General features: G+C 37.4%; 1 pseudogene; it reads right to left on the minus strand.

The window, feature by feature from the left end:
* Nucleotides 1-1,035: 1,035 nt before the first annotated feature.
* Nucleotides 1,036-2,978, minus strand: LOC121793586 (annotated as a pseudogene).
* Nucleotides 2,979-18,711: the final 15,733 nt, after the last annotated feature.

Genomic DNA, 18,711 nt, shown 5'->3' on the forward strand with positions numbered 1-18,711 from the left:
TAATATAATTAATTATACACGCAGGCGAGTTAAGTATTTGTTTATCTGAAAATGTTATCAAATTAATTAGTCATAATGATAAATTATTATGATGATAAAATCAAAACAAATTAAAGATGATAACGTGTTACGTGTCGGCCACAAATAAATTAAAATGTCAAATCGTAACAAAAAATTGTAATTATAATAATATAAAATGAAAACTCAATAATTGGACTTCCACCTATTGTGTATCTCCAAGATAAAACCACGAACATGCAAAAGAAACTGGCAGAAGCTTTTGCAGAAATTAATTATAATTATTGTTGTGCAAAAACAATAATTGCATAGACAATATACTGTAGACATGTAAGCATATGGCAACACTAGGTGGAGTGGAGTTATTCTCGTACATTTAAATGGACATACTTGCAGAAATTTAGTACAACCTACAGCTAAATTCAACACAAAATTTACAAGACAATTTTTAATTATCTTTCGGAGGGAAAATGATACACCTAGGGCTGAGAAAAATACCGAAATATCAAAATACCGCACTTACCATACCGAAAAATATCGAAAATACCAAATTTTCGGTATACCGTACCGACAATTTTAAGTACGGTAAATGTATGCATTTTGTATATACCGCGTTATACCGCAATTGCGGTATATACCGCAAATAACACGGTATACCGCAAATACGGTTTATACCGAAAATCACGGTATACCGCATTTTGCGGCATACCGAAATCACGGTACGGTATACTGACAAAAGCGGTACGGTAACAATATCTAAATTTTGGTATACCGCAATTGCGGTATACCGACAAAAGCTGTATGGTAAAGGTATGTTTTTTGGTCATACCGCACGGTACGGTACGGTACGGTATGCGGTATGACCATTTCAGCGCGGTATACCGTACCGTTCCAACCCTAGATACACCCTTCATCCCACTCAAGATGTCCACATTCTTGAGGATACAAGATTTTAGAAAAAGTTGTTAGATGAAGTGAGTAGAGAGAAAAAAAAATTGAATATTTTAATGAGCAGCGAGAGGGGAAAGAAGAATTTATTTCTAAATATAGAAAATGTACATCTTAATTGAGACAAACTAAAAAGGAAAGATGGACATCTTGAATGAGACAAAGGTAGTACTGTATAACACAGAAAACCGGAGTATAGCTAATCTGAAGATGCAGTTTTTACAGAGTGAGTCTACAAATTAGATGGTTTTTTGTTATGGTAGATTGTAGATTCCTATATAAGGCATCAACACAGATGCAATCCACAGCTTCCCATCCCTCTCCTCCATTTCACTGATGAACTTCAAGGTTTTCCCTTCCGCGTCTTCCAAAACCTGCAAAACTTCACCTGTGTCGCTGAGCTTAATGGCAGTCGCATGAGGCTTGCCTCCAACGATCAAGTAATGCAATTGCTTGAAGCTGAGGGGGAGCTTCCACAGGCCGCGCCCGAACCATGAGTAGGACGTGGACAGTTTTGCAATGAGCCCATTCTTCGAGTGCAGAGCGACCCAGAATTCCCCTTCTGAGTTCGTTCTGATATTGTCCGGATAGCCTGGTACCTCAGCAAAAACATCCTGCTTTCCAGCATTTGGGCCCTGAAGCCACAGCCTCAGCACTCTGCATCTTGCGGTTTCAGCTACTAAGACAAAAGAGAGATCTTTACTCAGAGCCACGCCATTCGCAAAAGCAAGGCCTCGCAGCAAAACTGGCACTTCCTTGCTTGACATATCATATTTCATAAATTTTCCTGTCGCGTCCAAGTTTAAAACTGATGACATGAATTCCCTTAGATCACAAACAGATCCAGAGTCAGTAGAGGATTGGAAAGTAAGAGATTGAAGTAATACATAACTAATGCACAAGAATAAGAAATCAGTCTAGAAATGTCAAAGCCAATTCTAGCAAAAGCTTATTGAGTTTCGTATATCTTCCATTAGTTATTATCTGCTACTCTCATCTCAATAACATTGAACTATGATAAGACCATCCATCCATCTCATGTAATGGAAAGTAAGGCCATTTTTCAAGAACATAAGGTAATAGCAGAGTTACCTTCTGTAGTATTCAGCGCTAGAATCAGTGAAGTAAATCACATCATTCTCATCATCGATATCCAAGTCATTGGTGAAACGTAAGCGCTGGCCTTCTACTTCTGTGACTACGGAGGTAGCCAGTCCTCCTGCTTGTCCGACTACATGGAGACCTAAGTAAGCATATCAGCAATGTAAAGATCTCCCGTCTTATGACGAAACCTCAGTCCCAGTGGCCTCCCACATATGTGCTCCATTGCTGGATTGAAGGGCAGAGAGCACGCATCTCTTCAATACAGCCATAAAAATTGCTCAGACCAATCAAATTTAGCTAACACCACCGCCATTCAAATGGAGATACATCTTTGTATTTAACATCACCAATCAAATGGAGCACGCATCTCTTCAATACATCTTTGTATTTAACATCATTAAATTCACACAAGTTGTTATTATATAGTAGTAAAAGCAGAAATAGACTGATCTGAATGGAACTATATAGAAGAATCTATTCAGTCAATTGTTTTGGTTTGTATTTCTAATTTCTTCACTGTAAATACATGCTTGGATTAGTATATACAAATTGAGTAATGCTAAACCCTACAATCCAAATTGAAAGAAATTGAAATGATAAAAATTACCTAGAGGATGAGGTGAGGGAGAATTCGAGCCAGTCTCCGGCGGTCCATCAGAGAACACGGCCGTCGGCGACGCCTGTGTAGGGGCCTCCCCCGGTGGGATCGAAGACCAAGCTCTCGGGGCCGACAGCTCCAGGGATGTGGATCCGCTGGGCGGCGGAGAGGACGTCGTGCGAGCCAGGTAGAAGAGGCGGAGTGAAGAGGGCGATGGCGACGGCCACAGCGATCAGTGGAAGTGCTACTGCAGCCAGGATGAGCTTCGAATTCATGGTCAACTTTGGCATTAACAAAATCAAGCATGGGTTTATTTAACATGGTGTATGGCCGCATTAGTACAAAACGTTGTCAAAAGAGTCTATGCCACCTATTGAGGTTGTTAGAGCATCCACAGTGGATGCCCGATCCCACGCCCGATCGCCCGAGCTCGGGCGTCCTCGGGCATCCACTGCAGGCGTTCGAGCCCGAGTCGCGCGACCGAAAGATCGGTCGTCCCGATCTCGCTCCTGATCGGGCATCCATTGCAGCCGCGAGCCCTATCTCTTCGGTTTTTGCATTTTTTTTTAAAAATTCTTTAAACCCTAATTAAACCACTATAAATACCCAACCCTCATTCACTTTTCACACACCAATACTCTCTACTCTACTCACTTTCTCTTCTATTTTCTCATTTTCGCACTTTCAAGAATGGATCCGAGTCAATTCCCAAACCCCCATAGTGTGAACGACTATATGCCGATGTTTGGAAGCGGCGCCCGGTGGCCCGGCCACGAAGACTACCGGGTCGAGACGCCTGGATCTATAGGGTCCACTTTCGTTTCGGACTCTGAGTTCGATCCGTTCTTAGGACATGGAGCCTAGTTGTGGGCAACCTCCTGCCCCTGAGCTTAGGAGGAGAAAGAAGAAGATGGCGCGGAAGGAAAATGCGCCATCCGTCCCAGTCCCAGTCCCATCCAACGAGCCCAACGAAGAGTACGCAACATGGCGTACTGACTACGAGTTGGAGGAGTATGTGAAGGTGGCTCAGTGTTGGGTCGATATATCGGAGGATTCGATATGCTCCAACAACCAGACTTCGGCCAGGATGTGGGATCGCATTGAGGTCAGATACAACGAGGTGAAACCGAGTTGGGCGTATAAGTGGACCAAGGTTCAGCTGCGCAAGTGTTGGGATCGGATCAAGCTCCACGTCATCAACTTCTGCTATATCTACAACAGGAACAAGGACTGAAGGGGCAGTGGTGAGAGTATGGAGGATGTCCTCAAGAAGTCGATGTCTGAGTACCATTCGCAGTTCGGGCAGTTCAAGATGTACAACGTTTGACTGATCTTGAAGGACAAGGCGAAGTTCAGCGGAGGGATACCGGTTGGATCCTCAGCTGTGAAACGGACAAAGAACAACGCCACTAGTGGTCACACGAGCAGCGGCCCATTGGCACGAAGGCTGCCAAAGCCCAGGCCAAAGGGAAGGCAAATACGGCCGCGTCTGGATCAGCTCCCCCACAGGCTGCGCCTCTTCCGTCTACTCAGCTCGTGGCCTCAGCGATTGAGGAGTTCGGCGGTTTTCGCGAGGTGTGCGAGTATAGGTTTATACTTGACGCACAAAACAACCTCATACCGAATCCGATCTGGATGCCCGACGGAGGACTGAGAGGATGATCAAAAACCTGAGCCAGATGTTGAACTTAGATGACTAGTTAGGTTTTTATTATAATTTAGCAATATAGTTTTTGTTTTAAGTTTTTTTTAAAAGTAATTTAGTAATTTAGTTTAGTAATTTTTTTTTTTGCTAAGTATGATTGTAGTTATTTTTTTAATTAAGTAATGTAGTTATTTTTTCAAAATTGTAGTGTTTAATATAATATATTTTTGTATTTTAGTAATTAAAAATAAAATCTAATAATATAAAAAATTAAAAGCAAATTTAGTTTAATTGATAGGGCACCCACTGGGGCCAAGTCATTGCAGAAAGAAGGGGCATGCTGACGTGGCAACCTCTAGGGCTCCCACTAGGGCTTCTACTAGGGCATCCATTGTGGATGCTCTTAAGTAGGTAGGTGGAAGCTAAAACTTAGAGCATCTACAATAGGACACACATCTCAATAGCCTAGCACTAGGACATCCCACTACACTGTCACATCACTAGGACATCCCACTGCACAATAATAGCCTAGCACTAGGACTAGCCGACGCCCTAGCCAATAAAACAAATTGAAAAATACGATTAATTCATTTTAATTGTTGGTGTTTATCAAATATACAAAAAAATAAAGTGAAATGAGTTGTAAATATTGAGTATAAATAAAAAAGTAAAAAAAATTTTAAAAATAAAAAATGGGACGTCCTACCTCTTGTCCGCGCAATAGCGGACAAGAGCACAGACGTCAGGTAGGACGTCCGGTTTCGGGAGTGGACGAGAGCTCGTCCTACTTCGGGACGTCCTATCTGATGTCCGCTATTGCGGCGAACACCCCCACGGACATCCCACTAGTCCTGCCTGACATCAGCTATTGCGGATGCTCTTATAGGATCAGATATTTATGTAACAACTGAGCCTGATTGAGAGGACCTAATGTCTTAGAGCATCCACGTCCATGCTCTTTGGCCCATGCTCTTGCCAAAGAGCATGGACGTGGGCCCGAACCCACTTTTATTCATTTTTTACTCCAAGCTCTTCCGCAAGAGCACAACACCTACATCCATGCTCTTCCGCAAGAGCATGCTCAGGGGTCCCACCATTCTATTATTTAATTTAAATAAAAACTTTTCCACAATATTAAAATGCATTAAAAATACCCGAAATACTATTACAAATTACTAAAACATTAAAAATTACATAATTAAAATCCTAAAAATAAAAAATTACTCCATCTTTCCCATAGAAATAGGCCCTTTAGGGTTGACACGAGTTTTCATGCTTAATTTGGTAAAGTAAGAGAGAAAGATGGAAAGTAGTTGAAATTGTTTAGTGGATGATGGAGCCCATAAATGATAAAGTAAAAGAGAAAAAAGTTGATTTAAATGGATATGGACTATTTTTATGGGACGAACGAAAAAGGAAATATGACCTATTTCTATGGGACGGAGGGAGTACATAATTAAAATCCTAAAAATAAAAAATTACATGATTAAATTCATAAAATGAAAAATATCCACTACTCGTGGCCGAATTTCACCCAAATGTGTTTGATTAGGTCTTCTTGTAGCTCAATGTGGGCTTTGGTATCACGCATTTTGTGTCTTCTTTCGATCCTCTAGTGCACCGTGATATGCACACCTCAGTGTGGGGGAGACCTTGCGGTTGAGCTTCCGGCTTCATCCTCGTCGGACGCAGTCAGTCCTTTGTATGCTATAATCATGTTGTGCAAGATAATACACGTGTACATGATGTCGGCAATATTCTTTGTGTACCTCAGCCGAGACGTGGCCTTCACAATGTTGAATCGGGCTTGAAGGACCCCAAAAGGTCTTTCGACGTCTTTCCGTGCAACCTCTTGACGCCGCGCATAAAGAACCTGTTTCGGGTCTTGTGGCATGTTGAGTGTCTTCACGAAAGTCGGCGAACTAGGATAGATACCATCGACGAGATAGTACCCCATGTGGTATGGATTTCCGTTGACGGTGAAGTCGATCACCGGTGCTACATCATTCAAAAGATCATTGAAGAGGGGTGAAGAATAGAGCACGTTCAAGTCGTCGTTGGATCCGGCCACACTGAAATATGCATATCAAATCCATAGGTGGTAGTCGGCGATCGCTTCAAGATAAGTGTTGGGCCGCCGCCTTAATGGCCGCTTAAGTGTTGCCCCCTCCAAGCATTCGGACAATTCTCCCACCTCCAATGCGTGCAGACAATGCTGCCAAGCATGCCGAGAAATCCGTGGACTGTTTCGTGAAGATGAAGCAACTGTTGACAATCTTCGGTAGTGGGTGCCCGAAGGAATTCCTCACCAAAAGCTGAACGAACGTTGGCGCAAATTTTTTTGAGGCATAGGATTCAAGACTCACCCATATGCAAATACTCGTTGAACATATCAGATGTTTGCCCGGTAGCAAGTTGTCAGAGGGCACAAATACACTTCTGTACGGCCGACAGACTTTGCCGACTGGTTGCGTCTTTACGTGATTGGAAGTATTCAACACAGGCGGACAATGTGTTGACAATGCGCATAAACAAGCATTTTGACATGCGGAAACGGGGCCAGAAGTAATCTGCCGGAAACCACGGCTCATCGGAAAAATAGTCGTCAACAAGCCTTTCGTGGGCTCCCTCCTGGTCACGAGGGATGTAGCGGCGATTTGATCTTGTTGGTCGAGGAGGAGGGGTGGGGGCAGCGGCGGCGACATAGGCGGCACGATATTGTTGATAGTATTTTTGTTTTTCGCGCTCCGCTTCCGCAATGATATCATTCATATCCATTTTTTATTTAGAGAATGTTTGAGTGAGAGAGAAAGATGTAGGTGCGTTGTATGAAAAAATATGAGAAAGTATGAATGAGAGATAATTTGATGTGAAAAATGGATGATGAATGTGTGTATTTATAGATGATTTTGAGATTAATTTTTTTTAAATGTTTAAAAAAAAAGCGGTAATAAAAAGGCTATATTTTGGGAATCCAAAAATATTTTTTTTTAATTTTTAAAATTATTTTCGATTTTATTTTTAAAAAAATGGAAATTCCAATGGAAATGTTGTTGGCCATTCACGCGCCACATCGCCCTGCTCTTCGGCACGGCGGTGCTCGATGCTAAGAGCAGGGTCGTGTCTTCAGCAATAGCACATCAGTGAGCAGGGTGCTCGCCGTGCCATCGGCACGGCGCCTGCTCTTGGCGACGAACACCGATACGGATGCTCTTAAGTCCAAATGGTAAGTCAATTGCTCTACTTCAGCCCAAAGCGGCAGATTCATTAGGAGAAGCCCAATCACTTGAAGCCCTAAGGTCATGCTTTTAATACTTTTAATGAGATATAATGGGGAAATGGGTCGATATTCTATTTTCCATTAGAATATCCATTCCTTTTATTTAGCCGAAGCGGCGAAGAATAATCATTCCCTTCCGTTCTTCTTTCTTTTTATTTTAGATTTTAACAAAATTATATTACATACTACAGTACTATATTGTAGTATTAGATTTCAATTCAATATTATCTTCATTTTATAATTTTTAATAATTAAACACACGCACACACACACTTACTTTTTCCATTTTCAGCAAATATTTTTGTATAATTATGTGCAATTTTCAATGGAGAAATATTTTTGACCAAACTAAAGTAGCAATGGATGCATTCAGCTTTCATTTTCCTTGTCCAATACGAATCACATAATTCGTGATAAACAAGGCGGTCTACGATTAATTTTTCTTAGTAATAAATTACTAATTATTTTATTGAAAACAGGGTTAAACTTTGAATAGGGAATGAAGTAGTAGATGATCTGCTATTCTGCTTTGCTTTTTTGGGCTTCTAATTATCTTATTATTACTAAAAATAGAGGTTTATATCATACAGTTATGATAATGGACATTGGTCCATTAAATAGCCCAAATTATATGGTACAGCATAATGGGCTTTCTACTAAGCCCATTAGAATACAATGGAACTGTATTCCATCCACATTTTGTGCTGTTAAATGTAGAAAAAAATACCACTGTTCTAAGAACTGAAAAATGAAGAAAATTGTAACTGTTCTAATAACTTAATAAGCTGAAATGTTAAACTTCCCATTTCCATTAAAAAGTTAATGATATTACATCTTACATTTAAATTTATTTTCTAGAGGTCAATGAAGTGAAGCTCGCGACTTTGTGGAGTTTCATTTCATTTTATTTGAAATAGAACATACTATTAAAATTCTGTTATAAGATCTTAAACTTATTGTCAATTGATTAGAGATGTTCAGAAAAGTAAATTGAACATAAATTCTAACTAAAATCGTTTGAGGCTTTAGGTTTAACTATCTCAAAATCAGATATCACAAATTCCCTTATGTCGCATCACATGTGTGATAGTAACATCATCTTGTAAGAATATTTATATTCTTATATGACCGATGTGTCTATTGGTTTAATTTTAAGTATCAAGTATATATTAAATGTTAATGATTCTAATATAAAAGACGATATTGTGATGGATCGGTCTCGATTAAAGAATTAGAATCGGGTGCATTGATAACCCTCCTATCTACCTCATAATTAAATATACGTGTACATGAAATGAGTATATATATATATATATATATATATATATATATATGAAAATGATCAATACAAAACTTGATCTCAATACAAAATCCAGACCAAATCCTGACCATGAGATTTGACAATCCAATGGTCAATAATTAAACAAAAACACGAAGGGTCATTGTAAAGCAGTTTTAGGTCATATTATAAACTTTGGGTTTGAGGTCATGTTAAGATCATTTCATGTCATCCTTACTATAATGACGTAAAAATAAGCTTACAATGACCTAAAAATGACTTTTGTATGCTTGGTTCTGCATTTTTGTATTAAGAATGGTTTTGCATGGATCAAAACTCTCTCTCTCTCTCTCTCTCTAGATATATATATATATATATATATATATATATATATATATATATATATATATATATATATATATATATATATATATATATATGTGTGTGTGTGTGTACAACGTGGGAATTATATATGAGAATTCAACATGCGAGATTCATGAAATACATGCAGTAAAGTAAATTGCATGATGACAAACTCATAATTTAGGATGGTGTTGTGGGTAATGAGATGGTGATTTTGATGATTTAAGGTGTTTAATTTAGGTTTTTATCCACACATACACTAATTAGTGTTTTGACGAGTTTGTCGAGTGTTTGGAGCTAAAACAGGTGAAAATGACTTGAAAACGAGCTTGAAGGAAGAATCGCCCACTATATTATTCAAGTCATCCGCGCTTCAATGCGCGACTTTCGTATAATAGCCATAACTCTCTCATCCGGACTCCGATGGGGGCGTGCAAGATACTCACGCGAAGCCCTTTCGAAGACGAAGACCATGCTTTTGGAGGATTTCAGAGGAAACGCCCGACCGGGCGATTTTTATGGGGAAAACGCCCGACCGGGCGTTTTAGTCGCGAACTCCAGAAAATTTGCCCGACCGGGCATTTTGGCGACTTAAAATCGCCCGACCGGGCGATGTGTTCTGCGAGGCTTTACGTCTGTATTTCCGCCCCGGGTATAAAAGAGACCGAGGGTTTTCGTCTCCCACATCTCAGAGCCCCAATCCTCCTCCCTCTACACATTCTTCCACTCCATCTCTCACATAACTCATCCATCTTCCATTGGAGCGGAGCTCTGCAGATCCAGGCAAGAAACGATTGAAGATTGAAGATTCAACCTTGGGTTCTATCGATTTCTTTCATATCTAGTGCTATTATTCTTGTTTTTACTACTTGTCTATGAGTAGTTAAACATCATTTGTAGATTTGTTTGGTGAAAATTATTATGAATATGTTTTGATTGATTGAATTGAACCTTTTCCTAGCTCTTGTGATTATTTTGCTTGTTCTTGTGCTTTTATTGTTCTTTTGTCTGGCCAACTTTAGAACTATGTTCGTTAACTAGATTAATCGAGAGATAGCTAGTTTTACGTGGTAAAAGGAACGAGTACAACACATAGGTTTATCTGCACTCGAGAGAGGGGACCCTTTGTGAGGGCTTGAGTCTTAGGAACCATAAGGAGTTAGAATCTAATCTATTGGAAGGAGACTTTGATAGTTAGAGTCTAATCTACTGGATAAGTGCACTCGAGAGAGGGCTTATCCTAGAATCACGACTTTCCTAATAATCCTGGAGACACTTATAGGTAAAGGTTCTGTGAGATCAATCATCACTAGGTCGTAGTAGTCGTATCCTAAAACTCTACATTCTTTAGCCTGCTTTGTCTATTTTATTTTATTTTTATATTTGTTCATATTTATGTCAAGTTTATAAAATCAAAAACAAAATTCTCCGTGTCTCTAAATAGTATATGACGCTTAGTATATGATAGCCAGTTGCAATCTTATTCCCTGTGTTCGATATCCGGTACTGACCTTTAGCTATACTAGATCTACCCTGTATGCTTGCAGGTATTTTTAGTGCTAATAAATAGTGCATCAAGTTTTTGGCGCCGCTGCCGGGGAATATTATTGCTTTAAGCTGATATTGTAGAACGGTTGATAATACTAATTTAGAGTTTAATATCTTGTATAGTTTTATTGTGATTTTTTTTCTCTTTATCTGTTTTTACAAGGGTTGCTATTTGAGGAGAGCACGGAGCACAATAATGGATTACCCTCCGCTCCTGTACAAAAGGCATCCTAAAGGAAATCCCGAGAATGGGGGTTAACTTTTGAGCTTCAAAGAACGTCAAGCTAAAGACGTTAACCAAGCGCTTGTTGGGAGGCAACCCAACATCGGTATCATTTTTATCTTTTTTGTTTTAGTTTAATGTGTTTTCTTAGTTTACTCATGTCCATACCGACTTTACAAACTTATTCTTAATTTAATTTTGAATAAGTTTGGGGGGATGAAGTGGTGGACCGTGAGTTTAGTTGTTTTTGCTTGTTTTTGTTAATTTTTTTAATAATCCCGGGGTGAATCTTGTCATGAGCATAACAAAGAAAATTTAGAAATACTCATGTTTAGGAACATCAGACCGAGTTGCCTACGATTAAATGTTTGTGTTGATTGAGTTGACTTGATGCATTGATTTGAAGGTTTAGTGAAAATGTGCATAAATAATGAATTGCTTGTTTGCCTTGAATCTTGCATAAACCTTGTGAGACTTGAGCCATAGATTTCTTTCTTGTGTGATTTATCTGTATTCATGTATTTGTTTCTAGAATTTGCTCATAGTCTGCTTAAGTCTGCAAAGTGTTTAAATGATAAAAGAGGACGTTAGGCCATCCTTCTTAGCTACTTTATATATCCAAATTATTGACCTTACTCAAAATATTTTTCCTAGCTAACCATTTTGAGCCTTTAAAGCCTTTTTCTTTGAAAGCTAAATAAAGGGGAATATTCATACACTCTTGAAGAAAGTTAGTTCATATCTAGTGAAAAGAGTCGGAGAGATAAGGTAGAAAGAAAAGTAGTGTGCTTACTTGTGAAAAGTGCATAGACATCTGTGGTTTGAATAAGATAATTGGCCGTGCACAAGAAAAAAAAGAGAGGATGTGCAAAAGAAAAAAAAAAGGGAAAATAAAAAAAAAATCAAAGGAATTTGGGAAGTGAGAAGAAATTTAGACTAAGTCTAGAATTTACTGAGATATGAATTGTTGGTGGGGTGCTAAGTTTGATGTAGTAGAAATTGATCACTTTTGTTATGTTTGGGTTTAGTCACTTTTTAGCCATATTTCCTCACCTCACCAAAAAGCCTACATTATAACCTTAAATAAAGACCTTTCGGATTTTTGATTTTAATCACATAAAGTAGAGGAGAGATTAGACTTCGAGCAAGCCTATGGTAAACTTTGCATGTTGCATGATCTGAGAGCATATACTTTTTCCAATATACACTTTGTGAGTGAGTGATAAACACACTTCTAAACACTTGTGAGCGCATGTACTTCAAGGTGATCAACGAGCTAGTAATGAAAATGCACTAATAAGCTTTGCTTGATTTGATTTGTATTCTTGTCAAACTCTTTATTTCTTGTTACAATTTTTGAGGCAACTATGAAGTCTAGTTCTTAGCATCCGTGTTTCTTTATTAGTTTTTCTCTTGTTTTGTTTGAGGACAAACAGATATGCAAGTTTGGGGGAGTTGACAAACTCATAATTTAGGATGGTGTTGTGGGTAATGAGATGGTGATTTTGATGATTTAAGGTGTTTAATTTAGGTTTTTATCCACACATACACTAATTAGTGTTTTGACGAGTTTGTCGAGTGTTTGGAGCTAAAACAGGTGAAAATGACTTGAAAACGAGCTTGAAGGAAGAATCGCCCACTATATTATTCAAGTCATCCGCGCTTCAATGCGCGACTTTCGTATAATAGCCATAACTCTCTCATCCGGACTCCGATGGGGGCGTGCAAGATACTCACGCGAAGCCCTTTCGAAGACGAAGACCATGCTTTTGGAGGATTTCAGAGGAAACGCCCGACCGGGCGATTTTTATGGGGAAAACGCCCGACCGGGCGTTTTAGTCGCGAACTCCAGAAAATTTGCCCGACCGGGCATTTTGGCGACTTAAAATCGCCCGACCGGGCGATGTGTTCTGCGAGGCTTTACGTCTGTATTTCCGCCCCGGGTATAAAAGAGACCGAGGGTTTTCGTCTCCCACATCTCAGAGCCCCAATCCTCCTCCCTCTACACATTCTTCCACTCCATCTCTCACATAACTCATCCATCTTCCATTGGAGCGGAGCTCTGCAGATCCAGGCAAGAAACGATTGAAGATTGAAGATTCAACCTTGGGTTCTATCGATTTCTTTCATATCTAGTGCTATTATTCTTGTTTTTACTACTTGTCTATGAGTAGTTAAACATCATTTGTAGATTTGTTTGGTGAAAATTATTATGAATATGTTTTGATTGATTGAATTGAACCTTTTCCTAGCTCTTGTGATTATTTTGCTTGTTCTTGTGCTTTTATTGTTCTTTTGTCTGGCCAACTTTAGAACTATGTTCGTTAACTAGATTAATCGAGAGATAGCTAGTTTTACGTGGTAAAAGGAACGAGTACAACACATAGGTTTATCTGCACTCGAGAGAGGGGACCCTTTGTGAGGGCTTGAGTCTTAGGAACCATAAGGAGTTAGAATCTAATCTATTGGAAGGAGACTTTGATAGTTAGAGTCTAATCTACTGGATAAGTGCACTCGAGAGAGGGCTTATCCTAGAATCACGACTTTCCTAATAATCCTGGAGACACTTATAGGTAAAGGTTCTGTGAGATCAATCATCACTAGGTCGTAGTAGTCGTATCCTAAAACTCTACATTCTTTAGCCTGCTTTGTCTATTTTATTTTATTTTTATATTTGTTCATATTTATGTCAAGTTTATAAAATCAAAAACAAAATTCTCCGTGTCTCTAAATAGTATATGACGCTTAGTATATGATAGCCAGTTGCAATCTTATTCCCTGTGTTCGATATCCGGTACTGACCTTTAGCTATACTAGATCTACCCTGTATGCTTGCAGGTATTTTTAGTGCTAATAAATAGTGCATCACATGAGAAAAGTAAATCGCATGATAATTTCTTACGACAATTATATAGATATACGCTCACGGCTTTCAAGTATATATTTATATATATACATTAAATTTATTGATTCTTTATCATTAAAAGAATTAATAAAGGCTAGAGGTTAAAAAGGGGATAAAATTAATTGGATGATCCAGTCAAAGAAAGGATCAACATTAGTTGGTGGATTTCAACATCTACATCAAATAAAGAAAGCATGGATGGAGGTTAGTGATTTTATCCCCACTTATAGTATAAATGTTATGGTTGAATTAATTCAAATCTAGAACTAGATTTCATTATCCAAATCATTAAAGTGCTGAGATATGGCTAACAGTTGATATTAGAGCCAATCTAGATTTGGTTAATTCACCATTTATGTGATTTCAAAATCGAAATTTGAATGGTCTTGGATTTTTCAATTTTGGTTAATATGCTTCCGCTTGTATGTTGGGTAATTGTTTTATGAAATGTTAAAACAATATAAGGATATTCTACCCATTAAAGATTTTAATATTTAAATATATAACATGTTTATCACCAAAGTGGTCTTGTTATATTAACATTTATTTATTGAAAATGATGAATGCTAATTAATTGATCATGATTATAGAGATGCTATAAATGACATAAGAGTTTGATTGATCAATTATTTTATTATCTATACACTGGGAGATCACCCAAAGGTGGATCATTGTATATAGTTAATAAATCGAAATGGATTAATCATTTATTTGTGTCATTTAGTATGTACATCCAAAAGCAACATGCTTATTTGATATATGTTTAGTTTGATTAATTGTTAAAGTATATATTTAGCATCGCTGAAAGTACGTGTGCTTAAGTATTACCCAAAGGTTACTTAAATGCATGTTTTCTAAAGTATTATTACTGTTTATGAATCTGTGTTAAAGAACTCAAGCATGTATAGATAAGCACGTATAAATGTTGCAGCTTTATAAAATTTGTATGCATATGCTAACTCTGTCATTAAATTAATGGGTAAAATTAAGAAGAATGGACCGAACAGATCCGGCTTATACTGGGTGTAAAGATATTGGACCATGTCATACTAACAGAAGCAGAATCCTCAACCATTATAGATGTAACTCCGTAACTGAAAATCTCAATGTGAGACTTGGGAGTAATCAAACAGGTTGAGCCTTATGAGAATGACGATGACAGAAAAATTGATGTCATCTTTGCCTATGACAAGAAATCCAAGGGAATTCATTAAGAAAATTAAAAAGTGTTCACATTCGAGTTTGGCTAATAAGTCAATTATAGGAAACATAATACATGAGCTTACTACAAAGAAGTTTGACTGGTCTCAACCAATTCACGATCATGTGACAAACATGTCTTATTTGGCAGTAAAGTTAACGACCTTGAGAATAGAGGTTCATGAGCAATTCTCGGCCTAATTTATCATAAATTCCCTACATATTGAATTTAGACAGTTCCAGGTGAATTATAACACCATTAAAGATAAGAGGGACTTTAAATAATTAAAGGCTATATTGGTTTCAAAAGGGAAGGGAGATTAAAGAAGATAAATTATCAAATTGCGAATCTCATAAATCTTGGAAGTGTGGGTACAGTAAAGGAAAACTGAGTAAGTAGGACAAAAGAAAGGATAAATCTTTTCTGAAAGGTCCGGAAAAGAAAATCCATAAGGAAAAAAAGTGTTTCATTTGCAAGCAAAATAGAACACTTTAGGAAAGATTGTCCGAAAAGGAAGACTTGGTTCGATAAGAATTTTGAACATAACGGTTTTGTTTACTTTGGATTAAACCTTATCGAAGAGACTAAAAAATACTTGGTGGTCAGTTTTGGTGCTACAACTTATATGTCTCATAAACATGGATTCAGTTCGATCCAATCTATAAAAGGAGTTGAACAATATTTGTTCATGGAAAACATGATGAAAGCATTGAGCGAAGACATTGAGACTTACGGATCGATCTTAGACATCGGATGTCATGTAGATCTTAAAGAATATCTGTATGTGCCTGATGTGTTATAATTCTTGTTTCCGTAAGTATATTGGACAACTTAAGTTTTAATATCAAGATTGGATATGGTGTATCCCTATCGTGCCGAAATGATTATTATTATGATAATGGTACATTACTTGATTCACTTAATAGATAAAATCTTGATGCAAAGTTTTCTGAATTCTTATTTAATATTGAAAGTCGAGGCGTTGAGCGTTTTTCGTCAAGTAAAAGTTTAACGTTCTTGTGGCATTAAAGATAGGGTCCTATTTCCAAAGAAAGTATTATGAGGTTGGTAAAGTATGAAAGTTTTCCTCAAAAATTAGAATTTAGTGTCCTATATATGTGTATAGATTGCATTAAAGGGAATCAAACTAAACACATTAAAAAGAAATTATCCACGAGAAGCACTCATCTTATTAAGTTAATACATACTGATATATGCGGTCCTTTTGATACTCCTTCTTAGATTGGTCAGAACTACTTTATCATCTTTATTTACGCTTACTCACGTTATGGAATAAATGTCTACTGTATGAAAGATCAAAGTCATTGAATGTCCTAAAGGTATTAATTGACATGGTGGAATGACAATTAGATGAAAAGTAAAAATTGTGAGATTAGATAAAGATGTTGAGTTTTTATGAAAATCTTATGGATAATATCCATGTCCATTTCTAAAGTTACTCAAAGTAGGAGCACTTGTGCACGGTATACAATTGATACTGCGCAATAGAATGGCGTAGCATAAAAGTGGGAATCGTACTTAAATGGAAATGGCTAGAAATATGTAAAGTTGTTGAACTTTACCCCTTTCACTGTGGATTTATGCTTTAAAGACTACATCGTATATAGTTAATCAAGTTCCTAGTAAGATAGTTCCAAAAAAACTACTTTTGAACTGTGGACGGGAAGGAAACCTAGCTTAAGGCATATTCGTATTTGGGGTTGTTGAGCATAAGTAATGTTATATATAATCCGCATGTTGATTTAAGGATTGTCAATGAATTTTTTATTGCCTATCCGGAAAAATCAAAGGGGTATACACTTTATTGTTCTAACCATAGTACGAGAATATTTTAAACGAGAAATGCTAGGTTCATTGAAAATGGTGAAAATTAGTGGAAGTGGTAAAAGGTAGATGTTCATGAAGTCTACGATAAGGTTCATCCACATGTTCTTGCACCTAAGACTTTTGTTCCTATTGTATCACAATCAAAAGACACAATAGAACAACATGATGATGTGCAAAACCCACTAACCGGAAATGAAGTAGATGAACCTGTCACGATTCTAGAAGAGAATAGTGAACCACAATAAATATTGAGACGGTCAGTAAGGAAAAGAAAATATGTCGTTTCAAATGACCGTGGTTTCCCTATTAAAAAAGTGAATGCGACATAAGTCGTGATAAATATTTACTCATTCCAACGAGCCTGAAAAGTGGCTATTCTTTAAGAATTGCTTTGGCTTTGGTGGCTCATTATGATCACGAGCTTCACCAAATGGATGTAAAAAACCACCTTTCTGAATGGAGAAATTGTAGAGAAAATATATATGGACCAACCTAAAGGATTCGTGACCACATGAAAAGGAAAATTTGTATGTTAGCTGAGTAAGTCAATATATGGACTAAAGTAAGCTTCTTGGGAATGGTATTTTAAAAGTTTAATGATACCATTGTATCATATGATTTTGTAGAGATCATTATTGATCGATATCTCTATGTAAAAATCAGTGGGAGCAAGTTCATAGACGAGTCTTATATGTTGATGATATTTTGCTTGTTGCAAATGACATGGGTATGCTACATGATGTTAATAAGTAATATCTCTCTATAAGGATTGCTCCAATTCAGAAGGGAGACAAGTTTGGTAAAATAAAACGTCCTAAAAGTGAATTGGAGCATAAGGATTTTGAAATGAATGATATGAGTGAGACATCTTATGTGATCGAAATAGAAATATTTTGAGTTAGATCACAAGGATTGTTGAATTTGTCTCATAAAAGATATATCAATAAAATATGAAGAGATATAGAATGGAAAATTGCTCTATAAGGATAGCTCCAATTCAAAAGGGAGACAATGTTCTAAAATTGAATTGAAGCGTAAGGAAATGAAAAGAATTCCATATGCATCAGTGGTTGGGAGTTTGAACTATGTTCAAACATCTATGCGACCAAATATTACCTTTATTGTAGGTATGTTGGGTCGATATCAAAGTAATCTCGGAATGGATCACTGGAAAGTTGCAAAGAAAGTCCTTAGGTACTTGCAAGGCACCAAAGAACACATGTTTATATAAAGGGGATCCGATGACTTTGAAGTAATTGGATATTCAGATTCAGACTAGGCCGGATGTGTCTATGGTAGAAAATTAACGTTTGACTATTTGTTCCTTTAAGTCGTGGGAGCAATATTATGGAAAAGTGGAAAATAGTTTGTCATTGCTATATCCACTATGAAAGTTGAATTTTGGCATGCTTTGAGGCCAAAGTTCATAAAAAGTGATTGCGAAATTTAATCTTGGAACTTGGAATTGTTAACATTATAGCCAAGCCACTGAGATTTTTATTGTGATAATTTCGCAAAAAATCTTCTTCTAAAGGAAAGATAAGTGCTTGAAAGGTGATACACATGACGTTGAAATACTTGTATGTAAAGAAAGAAGTATAGAAACATAAGGTGTCCATTGAGCATATAAGGACAAATATAATTAGAGCGGATCCGTTGAATAAAGGATTATCACCCAAATGTTTATTGGCCATGAAAACATATGGGTATTATAGAGAAAGCCTTGCTTGTGAATTATATTGTGCTCATAA

This window comes from Salvia splendens, chromosome 3, assembly GCF_004379255.2.
Source record: "Salvia splendens isolate huo1 chromosome 3, SspV2, whole genome shotgun sequence".
NCBI classification, from domain to species: domain Eukaryota; kingdom Viridiplantae; phylum Streptophyta; class Magnoliopsida; order Lamiales; family Lamiaceae; genus Salvia; species Salvia splendens.